A 20190-nucleotide genomic window follows, 5' to 3' on the forward strand; every position below is an offset into this window, starting at 1 on the left:
GAAGACTCAATATCATATGACCATGTTCTTTAACATAATGTCGTTTCATTAGGAGTCAATATTAAGAAGATTATTAAAAGTTTTCACACATCAGGACATATAAACACACACAATCTAAATAACATATGGGGAAAAGTAAACCTCAAAAGAAACTTTAAATATTTGGAACTGACTGATAATGAAAGCACAAAACTTTGGGAAGATGCCATGAAAAAGTATTTAGACAGAAAATATTATCCTCAAATAATTATATTAGAAAATAGAGATTAAAAGTTAGTAAGCAAAAGCATCCAGATTAAAAAATTAGAAAAATAACAAAATAAACCAAGTAAACATTTTAAAAGGAATGTTTTTTCTATTTCTTTAATTTTGTATCCATATGAGAAGATGAATACATATCTACAAGGCATTCCAACCAAAAACAACAGAATACACATTCTTTTCAAGTGCACATGGAACATTTTCCAGGATAGATCATATGCTAAGCCACAAAAAAAAGTCTCAATACATTTAAGAGGATAGAAATTATATCAAGATTTTTTTCCAACCACAATTAAAAATCAACTACAGGGAGAAAAATGGGAAAAACACAAACATGTGGAAACTATACAATATGCTACAAAACAAACAAACAAACAAAAAGGGTCAATGAAGAAATCAAAGAGGATATCAGAAAATACCTTGAGACAAATGAAAATAAAGACACAACTTCTCAAAATCTATGGGATGAAGCAAAAGAAGTTCTCAGAAGGAAGTTTATAGCAATACAGGCCTACCTCAAGAAACAAGTAAAAGCTCAAATAAGCAACCTAAATGTAAAGAAAAATAAACAAAGCCCAAAGTCAGAAGGAAGTAAATAATAAAGGTCACAGAGGAAATAAATAGAAAAAAAAAAAAAATAGAAAATATCAATGAAACTAAGAGCTGGTTTTTTGAAAAGATTGATCAACAAAATTGATAAGCTTTAGCCAGGCTCATTAAGAAAAAAAGAGAGAGGACCCAAATAAACAAAATAAGAAATGAAAGAGAATAAATTACAACTGATATTACAGAGATATAAAAAAATCATGAGAGAATACTATGAACAGTTATATGCCAACAAATTGGACAACCTAGAAGAAATGGACAAATTTCTGTAAACATACAATCTTCCAACACTAAATCAGGAAAAATTAGACAATCTGGCCAAATTGATCACTAATTGTAAAATCGAGTTAGTAATCAAACAACACTCCCAGCAAACAAAAGCCCAGGACTGGACAGCTTCACAGGGGAATTATACCAAACATATAAAGAAAAGCTTAATACCTACCCTTCTCAAACTATTCAAGAAAACTGAAGAGGCGGGAACTCCCACATTCATTCTATGAGGCCATTATTATGATGATACCAAAACCAGACAAAGGCGCAACAAGAAAAGAAAGTTACAGGCCAATAGCTATGATGAACATAGATGCAAAAATCCTCAAGAAAACATTAGCAAACCAAATTCAACAATACATAAAAAGGATCATACACCATGATCAAGTAGGATTTATTCCAGGGATGCAAAGATAGTTCAATATTCACAAATCAATGTATGTTATACATTGCATTAACAAATTGAAGCATTAAAATCACAGGATCATCTCAATAGACAGAGAAAAAGCATTTGACAAAATTCAATATCCATTCTAAAATAAGATTTGATATACATGTATACATTGGAATATTGCTCAGCAATAAAAAAAAGATTCTGCAATTTTCAACAATGTGTATAAAGTTAAAGAGTATTATGTTTAGTAAAATAGGTCAAAGAAATACACATACTGTATGTTATCACTTATATGTGTAATCTAAAAAATAAAACAAACAAGTGTATATAACAAAACAGAAACAGATTCACAGATATAGAAAACAAACTAGTGGACACCAGCAGGGAAAGGGAAAGAGGGAGGGGAAAGATTGAGTGTAGGGTTAAGAGGTACAAACAACTATGGATAAGATACATAAGCAACAAGGATACATTCTATAGCACAGGGAAATATAGTGGGGTTTTTTGCAACAACTTTAAATGGAGTATATAAAAATGTTGAATCACTGTGTTATACAACTGAAACTAATGATGTAAATCAACTATACTGCAATATTTAAAAATTCAACATCCATTCATGATAAAAACTCTCAAAGTTAACACAGAGGAAACATATCTCAAAATAATAATGGCCATTTATGACAAACCCACAGCTAACATTATACTCAATGGTGAAAAGCTAGAAGCTTTTCCTCTAAAATCAGAAACAAGACAAGGATGCCCACTCTTGCCACTACTATTTAATATAGTATTGGAAGTCCTAGCCACAAAATAGGGTTAAGAGGTACAAACAACTATGGATAAGATACATAAGCAACAAGGATACATTCTATAGCACAGGGAAATATAGTGGGGTTTTTTGCAACAACTTTAAATGGAGTATATAAAAATGTTGAATCACTGTGTTATACAACTGAAACTAATGATGTAAATCAACTATACTGCAATATTTAAAAATTCAACATCCATTCATGATAAAAACTCTCAAAGTTAACACAGAGGAAACATATCTCAAAATAATAATGGCCATTTATGACAAACCCACAGCTAACATTATACTCAATGGTGAAAAGCTAGAAGCTTTTCCTCTAAAATCAGAAACAAGACAAGGATGCCCACTCTTGCCACTACTATTTAATATAGTATTGGAAGTCCTAGCCACAGCAATCAGACCAAAAAAAAAAAAAGGAAGAAAGAAAGAAAGAAAAGGCATCCAAATTCAAAGGGAAGAAGTAAAACTCTTCTATTTGCAGATGACATAATACTAGATACAGAAAACCTTGACATCTCCACCAAAAAACTATTAGAATAAATGAATTCAGTAAATTCAGTAAAATCTGCAGGATACAAGATTAACACAGAGAAGTCCATTGCTTTTCAATACACTAGTAATGAACTATCAGAAAGAGAAAAGCAAGAAAACAATAACATTTAAAATCACATCGAAAAGACTAAAATACCCAGGAATAAGCTTAACCAAGAAGGTAAAAGACCTATACTCTGAAAATTACAAAAAAATGATGAAAAATATTGAAGATGATACAAATAAATGGAAAGATATCCCATGTTCATGGATTGAAAGAATATTGTCAAAATGTCCATACTATCCAAAGAAATCTAAGATTTAATGCAATTTCTATCAAAATACCCATGACATTTTTCACAGAACTACAACAAATAAATCTAAAATTTATATGGAATCATGAAGTCCCCAGATAGCCAAAGAAATCTGGAGACAAAAGAACAAAGCTGAAGGTGTTATGCTCCCAAACTCCTGTCTATACTACAAAGCTACAGTAATCAAAATGGTATGGTACTGGCACAAAAAACAGACACACAGACCAATGGAACAGAATAGAGCGCCCAGAAATAAACCCACTCTCATATAGTCAATTAATATGCAACAGAGACAAGAATATACAGTGGGAAAAAGATAGTCTCTTTAATAGCAGTGCTGGGAAAACTAAACAGCTATATGTAAAAGAATAAAATTAGAACATTTTCTCACACCATATACGAAAATAAACTCAAAATGGATTGAAGACATAAATGTAAGACCTTAAACCATAAAACTCCTAGAAGAAACCATAGGCAGAATACTCTTTGACATAAACAGTAGCAATATTTTTTGGATCTGTTCCTGCAAGGAAAAACAACCCAAATTAAACAAACAGAACCTAATTAAACTACAAAGCTTTGCACAGCAAAGGAAACCACTGACAAAATAAAGAGACAACCTACTGAATGGGAGAAAATATTTGCAAATGATATGTCTGATAAGATGTTAATATTCAAAATATAAAAACAGCTCATACAGCTCAATATCAGTAAAACTAACAACCTGGTTAAAAGATGGGCAGAAGACTTGAACGTTTTTTTCAAAAAAGACATCTAGATAGACAACAGGCACATGAAAAGATGCTCAACATCACTAATAATCAGAGAACTACTAATCAAAACCAAAATAAGATATTATCTCATACTTTTCAGAATGGCCAGCATCAAAAAGACTGCAAAATAACAAATGCTGGTGAGGATGTGGAGAAAAGGGAACCCTGGTACATTGATGGTGGGAATGTAAATTGGTGCCGCCACTATGCAAAACAATATGGAGGCTTTTCAAACAACTAAAAAGAGAACTACCATATGATCCAGCAATTCCACTCCTGGGAATATATCAAAAGAAAATGAAAACATTAATTCGAAAAGATACATGCACCCCAATGTATATAGCAGCATTGTTTACAATAGCCAAGATATGGAAGCAACCTAAGTGTCCATCAAGAGAGGAATGGATAAAGAAGATGTGGGATATATCAATATATACAATGGAATATTACTCAGCCATTAAACAGAATGAAATTTTCCTATTTGCAGCAACATGGATGGACCTGGAAGTACTATGCTTAGTGAAATAAGTCAGATAGAGAAAGATAAATACTCTATGTTATCAGTTATATGTGGACTCTAAAAATAAAACACAGGAATACAGTATAACAAAACAGAAAGAGGCTTACAGATAGAGAGCAAACTCATGGTTACCAGGGAGAGGAAAGAGGGGCAAGACATTGGTAGGGGATTAGCGGTAGAAATTACTATGTATAAAGTAAATAAGCTACAAGGATATATTGTATAGCACAGGAAATACAGACAATATTTTGCAATAACTTTAAATGGAGTATAATCTATAAAAATATAGAGTAACTACGTTGTACACTTGAAACTAGTATATTAAAAATCAATATTTCAGTTAAAAAATGTTTCATGATAAGATATTAAAAAAATTATGATTAACTTAATGCCAATAAATCTGAAGAAACTTTGGATGAAATTTAAGAATCTCTAAAAATAAAATGTATCAAAATCAACCTAATGTATATAAGGAGCCTCAATGGTCTTATAATCATAAAAAATAAATTTAATTTGTAATTAAAAATATTTTCACAAGGAACATCTCACATATGGATAATTATAAAGATTAGTTCTACCATGTTCTCTAGATCATAGGAAAGAAAGATTTTTTTTAAAACCTATGATAAGTCTAGTAAAACTAATGAAAACTGAAAAGAGATGCATGGGAAAGGTAAGCTATAGTCCAATCTTGTAAAGATATATGAATACAAATAGATGCAAATATCCTAAATATATTGGTCAAGGTGAGTAGACTGAAATTAAAAATAATTCATAGTTGTGTTGGCATTCCTTTCTAAATCTAAACAGGGTACCTGCTCATTGGAAATAGTTAAAATTGATTACAGTTGGGAGAGGGACTTGTGTGTTGAGGGGATAAGGCAACCTTAATTTTTCATTTTGCAACTTTCTGTGTAGTCATTTTCTAGCCTTTTATATGTATTACTTTTTTTCTTTTTTTTTTAATATAAGAGGTTATCTGGCTTGAGATATCAGGGCCGCTTTTCATTTCATTTTGCTTTCTCTTTAGTCTCTCTATGCTAAAATCAATAAATATTTTAAAATATTATCTACAATTTCATTGCATTAAATTGAAAAAAAATTTAGATGAGATGGATGATAAATTTAGAAAATACAAATGAAATTAACTCAAGAAACAACTAGAATAGGCTGCTAACTACAGAAGAAATTGAAGAATGACATGCAAAAATGGTGCCAGGACAATTTCATCAGTAAACTTTTATCAAACTTCAAGAAACAGGTAATTTCTGTCTTTTACAACCTGTGCCAGATCATAGGAAAAGATTAAAGCTCTCCAAATTACTTACAAAGTTGGTATTAGCTGAATACTAAAGTCTGATAATTGCATAATAATACAATGGAAGAAAATTTCATACTAATTTCATCTCCAAGCATAGATGTATTAGTAATGCCTATTGAAATAATTCAGGCCAAAGATGACAGTGGGTTGGACTAAAGTGACAGTGCAAGAGACAGTAAGAAATGAGCGGATTATCATTTCTTTTAGTAGAGCAAACAGAATTTGTTGATGGAGTGGATATGAGAGAAAGAGGGAGAGTAAAGTTTTTGGTCTAAGCAACAGGAAAAAATTACATTTCATTTACTGAAGCTGAGAAGATCATAGAAGGAGCTAGTTTTCAGGGTGGGTATGTGGGTAGGAAACATGTGTTGAACTTACTAAATTTGGGACACATACTGTACATCCAAGTGCAGCCGCCAAGAAGTCAGTCAGAATAATAAGTCTTGAGTTCAAGAGACTTTCCAACATGTAGATGAATTTGTTCACTGAATGAATGAATTTGGGGGTCAACTCTAAAGGCTATTTACAGCCCAGAGATGTGACACCACTATTGTTATGACTTCATTAAATTAACATTTAAAGGGAGCAAAGGGTGCTGTATGGTGAGCTGCAGCTCAACAACAGACAACAGGAGAAATTGAAATAGAGAAGTTTATTACTCACAGGTCCTGGAGGAAGTACACAGCACACCTCAACGGACCACACTACAGAGTGCAGACAGAGAGGATGATAGGACTTAGGGCACATGCCTTTATTACAGTCTGTAGGTGGAGTGTTTTGGGATTCTTAGACTATAGGTCAATTCAAACCAAAAGAGTGGGATTCTGGTAAGCCGCACAGGGGTCTTATCTAAGGGGTACACAAGGGGAAAACCTTGGGATTCAAGAGAAATTGATGTTTGCCACCAGGGCTATTGTGAAACTCACATCAGGAACTTACATTTACTTGTGACTCTGTGGGCTGTTATCTAGGGCAGGCAATTGTATGAAGGGCTAGCGTCAGGTCAAGGTTCCTGCTGGCCACACCTGGCCAAAGAAAATGAGTGCCAAGACAGCAACACCACGGAGTCACTAGGCTAAGCCCTTGACGATGACCAATGAATGAAGTGTAACTGGGCAGAAAGGAAGTTCTGGGTTAGTGAGAAGGAATCAGGAAAAAAAGACTGAGAAGAGGCAGTTAGGGTAAAGTTAGGAGGAAAACAGGAGAGAGTAACGGCCTGGAAGTCAAGAGAAAAAAGTGCTTCAAGCAAAAGGGAGTAAACTACCATATCAAAGGTGTCTAGTAAGTCAAATAAGATGAAGGCTGAGAGAGAACCAGCAATTGAATTGAGGTGTGTGAAAGTCATTGTAGATGTTGATAAAAATCTGTTTCAGGCAAGTTTTGAGGATAAAATCCTGATATAAGCGAGGTCAAGAGAAAAGCGTATGTGAGGAAGTGGAAGCAAAAATGAGGTTTGTGCCTAGAGGAGGAGTGAGGGTCAAAGAAAGCTATGGTGGCGCTGGTGGTGGTGGTGATGCTGCTGCTCTTGTTAAAACAGGAGAAAAAACAGTGTGTTTTAATGAGAATGATCCAGAAGACAGGGGGAAGAAAACCAATTTTCATAATAGAAAGAAGACAAAAGCCATATAAACATCTTACCTCTAACAATAACAGAGATTCCAGCTACACGGTTTTTCTTACTGGCTTTCTATTCCTAATTGCAGTCATAAAAATCGGTAGGAGGTTTGACTATCCTATGGAACTTTCTGTAAATGCCCTAGATGGCTTTGATTGCCTTTGCTGCTCTGGTAGAATGAGTTTCATAATCCAACACTTTCTGGTTGAGCATTGCCCAGAGGACCCCATCCCAATTCTAAAACACCTTTGTCCCTACAGTTGTTTCAGTGTCTCACTGAAATAGTCCGTCTTCCCAGGCTGGACCCCTGATTTTCCCAGTGAAATGTCAATATCCAACACACATGCACACCCAATCCCTTTAACGACCTAATTTGCCCCTTAAAAGTAGCTCACGCTGTTACGGCCTTCTTAGGGCACTGTACTTGAACTAACTTATTGCATTGCGCCAGCACCAGAAGGAAGTTCAAACTCCCTTTACACAGAATGCAGGTGCCACATACTTCAAAGCTCCATGCGCTGCTCAAAGTCTCTTGACGTTATTTTTGCCTGAAAAGCGTATTTGAAATCACCATTCTTACTATGATGCACATAATTTTACAGGTATTCTTACCATTACATACTATTATTTTCTTGTTTATATTTTCTAAGAGCTGAAACTAGCAGTACTAACAAACATTCCTGAAATGAAAAACTGTTTTCATGTGTTAGCTACCTCTGCCATTTCAAGAAAACCTTTACTCAAAAATTTGGAAGAGAAGGTGCTGCGAATGTTAGATTTTAACCTACTCGTTTGCACCATGAAAATATTACTCTACATCTTTACAATGAGTTCTTATCTTCTAAATCACTATAATTGTCTTCCATGCCAATATAATCCTGTCAGTTATTCTGAGAAGAAGCACTTTGTTTATCAATATGATTAAAGGCAACGCACTGAAGAAAGTGCACTCAGCTGTTCCTCAAAGGCCGATCTCCAGATTGGGATATCTATTCACCACTGGTCAAGCTTTAACATTAGAAGTTAATGGTCATATGCTTCCTGTGAAGCTACTGCTACAACCAGGTTCAGTCTGATTCAGACAAAAGTCAAAGATAGAACACCAAGGAGAATAAGGAGTCTTGGATCAGATGAATGGATCCAAGGGAGAATAAAAAGTCAGGTTTGGGGCGAAGGAGACAGAAACCAGGAATCATATCCAGGAAACAAATCAGCTCCAGGTCCGGCTGCTAAACAAGCCAGGAATGTCAACAGTCAGACTCTCACTGACTCATTTAAAAAAATCATTTGTTCATTCAGCATTTATTGATTCATTCATTCAACAAGGTGTCAGGCACTATGTGCTAAGTCACAAAGTTAAACAAAATAGTCAGAATGTCTGTTCTCAGATAGCTTATAGTCCAGTAGAGGAAATGGAAAAAAAAAATATTTAAATCATATAAACATAAAACATAATAGCACATTGAAATTAATCCTAGGGAAAAAAATAAAGCCAGATATGGTGATAGAGGGTGAAAAAGGTGCTATTTTGGATAAGAGAATTAGGAAAGGCTTAATTGAAAAGTGTTGCCTTTAGAGACCTGAATTACATGAGATAGTAAGCATGCAAGTACCTGGGGAAAATCTTTCAAGCTGAGGAAACAGCAATAGAAAAGACCTTGAGATAAGGACATGCTTGACTTGTTCAAGGAATAGAAAAACGGCCAATGAGGAAGTAGGATAGTAAACAAGAAGAGCGACGGGCTGAGAACAGAAACACAACCAAGAGCCAAATCATACAAGGTTTTGCGGACTGTGGCAAAGACTTTGGATTTTATTTTCAATTTGGTGGAGCATGGTAGCGCCATACAGACAGACCACCAACCAATGGCAAAAACTGAAGGACAAACGTAGAGGTTTTAAATACATAGTTGCAGATAATAATGTGCTCTCTTTGTCATCACTTCTGAAGTTCTGATCAAGCAGAAAAGGTTAGTATATATGTAGGGGGTACAGGGGTTGGGATCTGAGCCAACCACAAGTTCTGGCATCAGAATTCAGTCTACTGACCTAGCACTCCACTAAAAAGGTTAGGAGATATGATCTCAGTAGAAACAGTAAGTGCTGAGAGCAAAAGGCATAGGGGAGAAGAAGATCCAAAAATCAAGTGGAGTTATGTCCTCATAGGTGGGAAGGGTACAGAGACAGAAATCTAAGGGCACCAATGATCCAAGAAAAGCAGGCACACTGTGGGCACCAGGGAGAACTGCTAGTGAATAGCATGGTTATGGTCCCACCTGCTGAGTGGGTTCTATCCTGAAGGGGGCGCTGAAAAAGCCAACCCGTAACCCGATTAGGATCCAAAGTTTCTGTCGAGAGGTCAGAACTGGGCCAAATGGGCAATGTGGCACCCGGAGAAGAATGGCAGCTCTGTGGTTAGAAATGTGTATTAGGGTTCTCCAAGATATAGAACCAATATGAGATATAGATAGATAGTAGATAGATATCTGAGATTTATTATAGGAATTGGGTCATGCAATTATAAAGGCCAAGAAGTTCTGAATCTGCTGCCTGCAAACTGGAGAATGAGCAAAGCCGGTGGTACAATTCAGACTGAGGATCGGCTGATAACGTAGGTCCTGGCCTGAGTCTGAAGAACGAGTGCCAATGCCTAAGGGCAGATGTATGTCCCAGCTCAAGCAGAGAGCAAATTCACTCTTCCTCCATCTTTTTGTTCTATTCAGGCCCTTAACAGATTGAATAATGCCCCCTCGAATTAGTGACATAATCTTCTTTACTCAGTCTACCTATTTAAGTGATAATCTCCTCTGGAAACAGCTTCACAGACACATCCAGAAATGTTTTTCAAACAATCTGGGCATCCCATAGCCCAGTCAAATTGACACATAAATTAACCATCACAAAGTGAAAGCCTGTAATGGCAAGACAAGTTTCTACAGCAAAAGCCTGAATGGGAGCTGACGAATCATCTCCTGCCTCAGGTGAGAAGTACTGCTGGGAACTGAGTTGAGCCCATAGATGGCAGCCAGCCAGCCTTCCTCGTGGAGTAAAGGAGATAGAAGAATGTTAGGATTCAGGCTGGGCTCATCGGTCCTCTCAATGTTGGCTTGAAGATAACACTGAACATCCAGCCTATCTGGTTCCCTTCTGAGTCCCAATGTTGACTTTCAGAAATAAATCTAGAATCTAATAGATCTAACATCACTAATTATATCCATCTCATTATCTAGAAGAACCATTAGGTCAATTTATCTGTCATGGGAAGTTTCTGCTTATCGTCAAAGGAATTTACTGAAAGGAAAAATCTTTCTTTCAAGACAAATGGCTAAAGGTGTTTAACATAAAAGTGATACTTCTTCATGGATTGGATTGGCAAAACAAACATAATTATCCTACCAAATGGGGGATATTCTGTCACTCAGGATCTATATCCGGCATCCATCAACTCACGGTGCTTAACATTAACTGACAAATAGTTTAAGCTACTGGAAGAATAAAACGGGATCACTCACTTTTAAACACATATATGTGTTTAAAAAAAAAACCAAAAAACACAACAGGACATGATATCTATCCTCTTAAATTTTTAGTGTATAATACAGTATTGTTAACTATATGCACACTATTTCAGAAAAGATCTCTAGAAGCTTTTCATCTTGCATGACAAACTCTATACTTGAACAGCAACTCTCCATGTCTGCTCCTTCCCTCCCCGAGCTCCTGGCAACCACCATTCTACTTTCTGCTTCTGCTGGATCAAGTTTGCTGTTGAACTCCTCTAATGAATGTTTCCATTTATTTATTCTATTTTTCGGTTGCAAAATTCGTTTGATTTCCTGTTGTTTATCACTGTGATATTCTCATTTTGTTCATATATTGTATTCCTAAACTTATTGATCATCTTTATGATTGCTAACTTGAATGCTTTGTCAGTTAATCCATATAATTCCTTTCTTTAAGGGTCAGTTTCTGGAGATTTATTTGGTTCCTTTGATCGAGCCACGTTTCCTTGTTTCTTTGTATCCCTTGTAGCTTTTTGTTGACATACCTGCATCTGAAAAAATAGCCACCTCTCCTAATCTTTAAAGACTGACTTCATACAGGGAAAACCTTCACCAATTAGCCCAGCTAGACATTCTGGGGGCCTTTCAAATCTTTTCCCAGGCTGCGTCTTCTCTGGGCTTGTGCTTGTAAATTCCAAATTAGAAGGATTTGCTGGGTTTATTTTCAGTAGCCTGTCATCTCTTGCTCCCTCTGGTATGACTGCAGTACTGCAAGTTTCTGGAGCTGTCACCAGTCACCCAGTTCTCTTCTGTTTTCAGCAGCCCAGACTTCTAGAGGATGACTGATCTCATCTACACTCTGAGTCAAAAGAGACAGAAACCAGTACCTCAAACAGCTACGCAAAAAGTCACTGGACAAAGGTTCCAACTCTTTCCCTCCCCAGGGAGAAGCCAGGAGTTGGGTGTTTTTCTCCCACTCATTCTGTGCTTAGCTGGGGGGAGTGAGTATAACTAGTGCTCCAAACCATCTTCTTTATTTTCAAGGGCTCCCAACCTGACATCTTTTCCTGTCTGTCAGCACGTTGATTCAGGCAAGACAGAAACCAGTCCCTCAGGCAGCTTCCAAAGAAGTCTCAATGTTGAAAGTATGTCACAGTCTTGTCTTTCCCTCCCCCCAAGGGAGAACCGAGGGCCTGGGAGTCTTCTCCTGATTGGGCTGCACTGAGCCAGTGGGAGGAGCTATGGGGAGTGAGTGCAGCTGGTTTTGTAATCGGGTGCAGGACTCTCAACTGTTTTCAGGATTTCTCACAAAGGAAACTAGACTGTGTACTTTTTTTTGAGTCAGTGTCTCCGTGGGTGGCGGAAGGAGTGTCTGGGCCTTTGTATTCCACCATCTTACGGACATCACTCCCTGGGCTCACTTTTTAACTTTCAAAACAGCTAAGGATCATACTCTCCCCTACAAGCCTGTAAACACATTTAAAGCAACTCTCATTACCCAGCTCAGAGCCCAGCACACGGCACATGCTTATTAAGTATTTATTTAACTAAAGTAAAAGGTTGTACAAGACATTGGCAGGATTTGAACTTATGGGCTGTGGCATTGTCACCCTTTCATAAATGGCTTTCCTGTGGTTCTCTACTCAAACTTTCAAGAGTGCCTAAGAATTTAATTAGTAACTATGACAGAGAGAATTCAGGTTCAGGGTAACAGTGGAGTATATAAGAAAGAGCATAGCAGACTTGGTGTCGAAGACCTGAGTTTGAATCAAAGTCCTTCAAATCTTCCTAGTTACTTTCAGCCCTAGATGTCCTTCAGGTTCATCTGGGGAGCCTTGGAAACATAGATTCCCAATACTCACCCTATTGAATCAGAGCTTCCAGGAATGGGCAGATACCATTTACACAGATTCACAAGGTTGAAAAATGCAGTTCTCGCTCTTTCTTAAAAGGCATGCCCCAAACTTTCAGAACCATAACAAGCTCAACTATCTGTAAAAGGGGCTATCGGTTCCTCCATCGCTGACCTCACAGGGATACTGTGAGGGTCTAGTCACAGTGGGCACACATGTGAAATCAATGTAAACAGTAAACCATGGTAATAATGTAAGATAACTTTACGTATCAGGTTAATTTGAATATCCAACAAGCGTTTAAAGGAAACAAAAACACATCAATCCCTATAGACATGTTCTATATAAAGAACCATATTATTCTCTTTCTAAAGTTATAATATTATACCTCCCTTATTATAGTTGTGTTTCTGTGAAGTGGTTTCCAAGTCAGATTTTATTTTAAGCACATTAAGGGAACTAGCTATTTAAAGTAACTCCCTGTTGAACACTTTATGAAGAATACTTCTAAAATGCAAATAGACAATCACTAACTAATTGTTATTTAAAGCCTGGGTTTTGTATATGATGTTATCTGCAAGTGGGACACAGCTGTACTGCTGTCAGCAACATCTGGTACTTTCCCTGGAAACCGTTCATGCCTTTCCTGGGTTAGCCTCATGACAGCAACACCACTGGCCTCAGAGGAAGCACGAGAGACCTTAGGCCTTTTCTCTCACCCACTAAATGCTGAGAAACAAACACAGGTGTTACCTCTTAGATTCCAACCATAGCTGGACTCCCCTGTTTCCCACAGTAAAGCCTTAGATCAAGCTGAGGACTTCCCACAAAAACGACTCTTAGTGATATATACCCCGTATCCCTGATGCTCCGGGCTGATTTATTACACTCCTAAAGACCACACTTCCTCTCAAATAGTTCAAAAATCTCACGTGAGGATTTTCTTTAAAAATTCCCTCCATTACTTAGCTTCAACTGGGCGGATAATATTTCAGGTGTTAAAAAGAAAAGGCTTCCATACAATTTGGTTTCTGAGAAACTCAGGGGAAAAATGAGTTTCTTCACAATGAATTTCCTTTCAGAAGAAGAAAGTTATGGCAGTTCAAGCTTCATATTCAGGGCTTCCCTGGTGGCACAGTGGTTAAGAATCTGCCTGCCAATGAAGGGGACACGGGTTTGAGCCCTGGTCCAGGAAGATCCCACATGCCGTGGAGCACCTAAGCCCGCGAGCCACAACTACTGAAGCCCACGAGCCACAACTACTGAAGCCCATGTGCCTAGAGCCCGTGCTCCGCAACAAGAGAAGTCACCACAATGAGAAGCCCACGCACGGCAACGAAGAGTAGTCCCCACTCACCGTAACTAGAGAAAGCCCGCATGCAGCCAAAAATAAATAAATAAAATAAATAAATTTTTTTAAAAAGAAAGATTAATATTCAAGTCACTTCCCCTTTGAATCAAATCTGTTTCAGAACTCACTTTTGCTAAGGCCAAGTCTACGATTGTGTAGACTGGCTGCCAGTGTGAATGTTAGCCATTAAAGGGTTTGGAAGGGTAAACGAGAGGTGATTGAGTTCTTCAAGCATGGGATTTCTAGAACTTTTCATTTAACAGATAAGAACTGCCCAAAGAGAATCTTCTGAAAGGTTTGAGTGTTTTTGACTGGGAACTTACAAGGTTAACCAAGGGACTTGGTGAGATCTTTCATCATTCATCCAAATGTATTTTATGATTAATCTGGCAGAACAAACCTCAAAGCACTGGTAAGTAAGGAAAAGAAAGATCTCTCAAACCACAAATTAAGAACTTGAGAGTTATAAGGACTTAAGCAAGGGTAGTAATTCATAATGAAGAATACTGTGATCAAGAGCATGGATTCTGGAGCCAGACTGGGTGCCAAGGGCAATTCAAACACTTACTAGCTGTGTTAAGTTTAAACAATTAGCCTTTGTAGACCTCATTTTTCTTATCCATAAACAGAGATGACAGTAGTATCTACCTACAATATAGGGGTTGTTATAAAGGTAGATAAGTTAATATGTGCAAAGTTCTTAGGACAGTGCCTGCGATATAGTAAATACTATATAAGGTTCTTAAAGGAAAAATTAAAAACAATGTAGATTAGGTTAAAAAAAATCTGGTACTGTAAGGAAACTTAGAGAAAGTAAGGTATACAGAGGTTGCAAAAACCACACTATGTGGTCCATCAGTGAGACACACTTAATAGCTCTGACAACCCATCTCCATTGTGCTACCAGCTTATTGATGATTGAGATAGTCATTGAGATCGTTACTGCCAAACCAGAATGATAATAACACTGAGCTTTGTATTAGAGATGTGAGAAAAAAATGAACAATAAGAAACACTTATGACTGTTTTGCAAGTGGAAAAACACCAAACACAGAGTTTCAGAGCATATTCTCATTTCCCAGAAGTAAACGACAGCTTTTAATCACACTTTCTGGGGCTGGTGTCTATAGAGAGATGTAGACTATAGCCAGAGGGCCTGTTGAAATAGAGGTTTTTAATAACACAGAAAATGAAGCACTCTGAAAATTGCATTAGGCTTTAGAAATGCGTGTAGACTGATTTATTAGAGTCCTCTAAATAAGAAGTGAACACTCAAGCACTTGACTGCTACTCACATCATGCGGGACCTTGGGAAATTTACTGAATCTCTCTAAATGTCATGTTCCTCGCAGTTGAGAGAGAGAAGTCTTGTTGCATCCCTAATGATGATTATGTTGATGATGAATGAAGGGTAAGGCCCTTCCCAATTTTTAAAAAAATTTTGGATGAAAGACAGGGCACTAATAATGGAACACTTTACAATTGATAATATCAAATTTGTCTCCTTTAGCACACGAATTGTCCCATGTGGATATCAATCAGAGTGAAAATATCAGTTCTAGAACTTAATATTAGTGTGTGAGTGATTTAGCAATCTGATGAGCCCCAGCTTAGCAAAGGACCAGAATGAAGGTTTACCTAGCTCTCCCATGGCACCACATAAAGGGTAGGCTTAGATCCCTTTGTGAAATTCTGTGATATTCTGAGAGTTTATACGTACCAATAAGGAAACCATGGCTCAGGAAAAACATTACAGAATGGGTCAAAATCCGACACTTTTTTGGGTCCATTGGAGATTGACTTAGCTCTTCAGTCATTTCAACAGACCCCAAGGAGAGACAACAAGAAAACAAATGATTACTGCAACAGGTGTCAATCGACCCCAAGTGTAGGATACCACATGCCTTGTTAATTGAGGAAATATACCTTTTCCAACATGGATTTAAACAGTATTGTTTGAAATTAAATGTATCCTACGCTCTAAGTTTTCCAACAGGTCAACCCGTTAAAGAACATTCAAGCCCACAGCTCCCACTGGTGGAAATACTGAAGAGCAAAGTCAAGTTGAAGGGCTTACGAGACCAGACAATGAACAGAACTGCTGCCAGCTCAGTGAAGCCCATACCATTTCCCAAGCCTTCAGGACACTGTAAGGGACAGAGAAAGGACAAGGATACAAATGGGTACAAAGGAGTGAGGTATCTTTTCGTTTAGGGTGAGAGATGTCAGAGAGATGCTTGGAAAGCGTGATGTAAAATTCAGATCAAGAGAGCGAGGTTAACACTGGACAGAAGCGTCCACTTTCGTTGTGAAGGTGCAGTCATTAAGTACCTTTCTATGGCTATTCGAGGAAATATTTCAATTTTGCTCGAACTTTTAACCTTTTCCCTCCCAGTTGGCATTCCTTTCTGAAAGTACCCTAACCCTCTAAGGAAGATCCTTCATCAGTTTTGCATGCTAGTTTAGAGGAAACTGACGGTATAACATGGCAAAGAGGAAAGAGAACAATATGCTACCTTCTATTTTCCCAGATTCAGTGGAGACAAAGTGTCAGCATTTTTGAATGAACTTAGATTCATGTTTCTAGGTGACTGTCAGCAGACCTAGGAGGAGCACTGTCATAATGGCTTAGGGACTCTATGTTATAGACCAGAATGTTATGGACAGGGCAAATGCTACTGAACTTGAATTATCTTCACAGGTTACAGAAGGTGGTATCCTGCAGGAAGAAAGAGATTGGAGAACTTCTGGTTTACAGTGAGAATCCGCTCTGTTGACTTGAAGAAGGTCACCTCATTTTGGGTCAACAGACAGCCTGGTACTTTTTATTTAGAAAGGATTCCTGATAACCCAAGCAAAAGTATGTAAGGACTTTGGGAAAAGGAATCAGAAAGAAGGGGGAGGAATCTGAGACCCAGCAGGAAGAAGTATGAGGAGGAAGCACTCTGGGTAAAGAAGCCTTTTTACTCAAAGTGCAGTCCCTGGACAAGCAGCATCAGCTGAACTACAGGCCCCACCCTAGACCTAGTGATCAGAATCTTCACTGCAACAAGATCTCCGTGGGTTTCATGTGCATATTTCAGTTTGAGAAGCATCAGTGTAGAGGGCAGCCCTGGGAGAGCAAGGAAGACTCAAATGGGGATTAGAATCACTAATGATATCCTGGGTGGGTTAGAGAGTCACCCAGAAGGTAAGATACCACAATGGACAGACAGTCAATATCACATCTGATTGGCAATGACATCGTGGCCGCAAGGATGAATTTACAGCAGTGGTGGAGGATGAAGCAAGTACTCCCTCCTGTGGGTCCAGCCCTCCACAGGAGCTGGTCACAGCTACTACTACAGTTACCAGAACATCAAGCATGGAGAATGGGGTTAAAGAAAAGGCTCTAGTCCCTTTAAGGAACAGGAGTGCCTTTAAGGAACACAAGGTCATCCAAGGCAGAAGCAGACTGATCACTAGCACAGCAATACCTCAGTCTCCTCACAGCAGAACTACTGCAAATCCCACCGGCCACGAAATGAGGTTCCTGTGAGGATGTACAGGCATTCAGGTAGTGGAATTTGAGTTTTCATACTAATGTGTTTTCGTTTGTCCCTATAGTCTGGTGGGGCTTTGGGGATATTTTATGACACAACAAAGTCCCAAGTTTGCTGAAGGTAAACTGCTTTTGCCTGGAACCCAATTCTAAGGGGAGTATTTTTCACAAAGCTTTTAAAGATTAGGAAAATAAACACTTTAATTAAATCTGTAAATTCAAAGCCACCGTATTTTCAGAAAAGGCCTTTTACATAAAAAGATATTTATATCTTAAATAACTCAGATTAACTGGTTTTCATCAAATTTGCACCAGTCCTGTCAGCTCCCTGCAGCCCTCAGTCCCCTCTAACCGAAACCACTGCTGTAGTTCATGAGGTCACCCAACCAGGGCAGGGAATACATTGCCCTGTTTGGGTAGCCTCTTAGAGAACATTCCTGCCAAGTGCCTGGGAGATGTCTCATAGCACGTACATAGTCTGTGCTCACCAGGCACTGCCATTCACCCACCAGGCCTCAGCATGGCATCCAGTATATATGGGGGCATCTGCCATGCCCCACCAGGCATCAAGCTCTCCTCCATGCTCTGCATTGTTCATCAGGGGATTATCACTTTGCCCAGCGTGCCGTGTCCTGGGATGCACGAATCAGAAAACGCACAGGACACTCAAGACAGGATGATGACCTTTCAGTTCTGATGGTGCCCAAACTAGGATGTACTATATTTAAAGCAGAACCAGAGAGAAAGAGATGCAGACTTAGTCCAACACAACCCTTGTGGAACTCTAGAGAACACAGCTCTCTCTAGGCAGCTCTCTCTAGTGTTCTCTTTCTACCTTGGATACCTGTACACAAAATTTCTATCCTCACAGACTCTCTTCCCCAAATTATTTATGCAAATATATACTGGCAGGTGTGTGTGTGTGTGTGTACACAGATGGGGCTGGTGTGGTTCTTTGGCCCTAGAAGATAAGTTTTCACTTAGACCCAGCAAGGACCAGTCTGCTATTTTTGTACAAAAATCCAAAATATTGACATCCATCATCTAAAAAACAAAAGAGTGATTTTTCTCTCCCAAACAGAGTATTTAATGGATATCTGGCTCCAAAGGAGACTAAGCATGTTAGATATCAGATCAGAATATAGGTCTATACTTTTAGTTTGCAGAAAGGTGAAAAAAGACTTTTTTAAGGCATGTTAATACAATTCGTCTTTTTAAGAACACTCTCCGGGCTTCCCTGGTGGCGCAGTGGTTGAGAGTCCACCTGCCGATTCAGGGGACGCGGGTTCGTGCCCCGGTCCGGGAGGATCCCACATGCCGCGGAGCGGCTGGGCCCGTGAGCCATGGCCACTGAGTCTGCGCGTCCGGAGCCTGTGCTCCACAACGGGAGAGGCCACAACAGTGAGAGGCCCGCGTACCGCAAAAAAAAAAAAAAAAACACTCTCCTACTAATCTTACCAACTAAGAGGAGCTTTCTTTTTTAAATTGTACTTGCCTTGGCACATAAGATGGTATGTGACTTATCACACTTGATTGTCAAAGTGCCCAAGAGAAATACTACAGCATTCTCCTCACATAGCTCACTGCTCTGTTGTCAGCCAACCAAGAAAGAAACTCTTACACAGCTTGATTTAATGTCTGACAACACACAGCAGTCACCTTCTGTAGTATATGTATGTTAAGCCTGTTAATCTTTAGCCTTTTTTTTAGTTTAAGATCTGTGTTCTTAATGATGGAAAGTAACAAATATCTGCAGGTAGAAGAAAAGGTAAATCAATGATGTGGGTTGGGAATTAAACAGTAAAAACTCAGGACTTCCTTCAGTAAAGAAGTCAGTGTTTTCTGGCAAGGGTGAATGAAAAGCATCTTTTATGGAGAGTTGGATTTTGGAGGGGTTTTTTTAATATGAAGTGAGCTGCAGGCTAAGAGATAATTAAGTGATTTTAGAATTAAGCAGTTTAAAAATTTTTTTTTCCTTCAGGGACCATTCTGGTGCTCTCCTTGATTTAACAAAAAAGGTCCCAAATTCTGCAACAGAGAATGATCCCCTTTGCAGAGAAAACAGATTTGATATGTCACACGTATTACAGAATAGTTGGAGGTGCTGAAAGGTGCAAGAGGAGTGGTGGAGTGGGAAAGGGCAGGGGCAGTGGAGTCCAGGAGAGAAAGGTTGAAAATAAATTCTCCAAGCATTTGAAAGAAAGGGAGCTAATCCTAAGCATGTAGAAGATACAAGGCTTTAAATTTTAAGACTGTAAGCTATAAAGCACTGACGTTATGTGTCTTCATAAGTTTTATGGAGACCCACTCATGAGAATGATGACTTAGCACATAGTTGGTGCAAAAATTATAACTGTCCAAAAGATGAATGGAGGTCAGTAGATCCTTTGCCCTCTGAGAGCCACAAGATATAGCTCTTGCAAGGCCAAGTTAATAGCAGCTCTCTTTCCTGTTATTTTTCTATTGAATAGAAGTGAAATTTTTCAGTTTAAAGCCCAGACTGCATTAAACCAATTAATTTAT

This window comes from Neophocaena asiaeorientalis, unplaced genomic scaffold (genome assembly GCF_003031525.2).
Source record: "Neophocaena asiaeorientalis asiaeorientalis breed wild unplaced genomic scaffold, Neophocaena_asiaeorientalis_V1.1 scaffold171, whole genome shotgun sequence".
Classification (NCBI taxonomy): domain Eukaryota; kingdom Metazoa; phylum Chordata; class Mammalia; order Artiodactyla; family Phocoenidae; genus Neophocaena; species Neophocaena asiaeorientalis.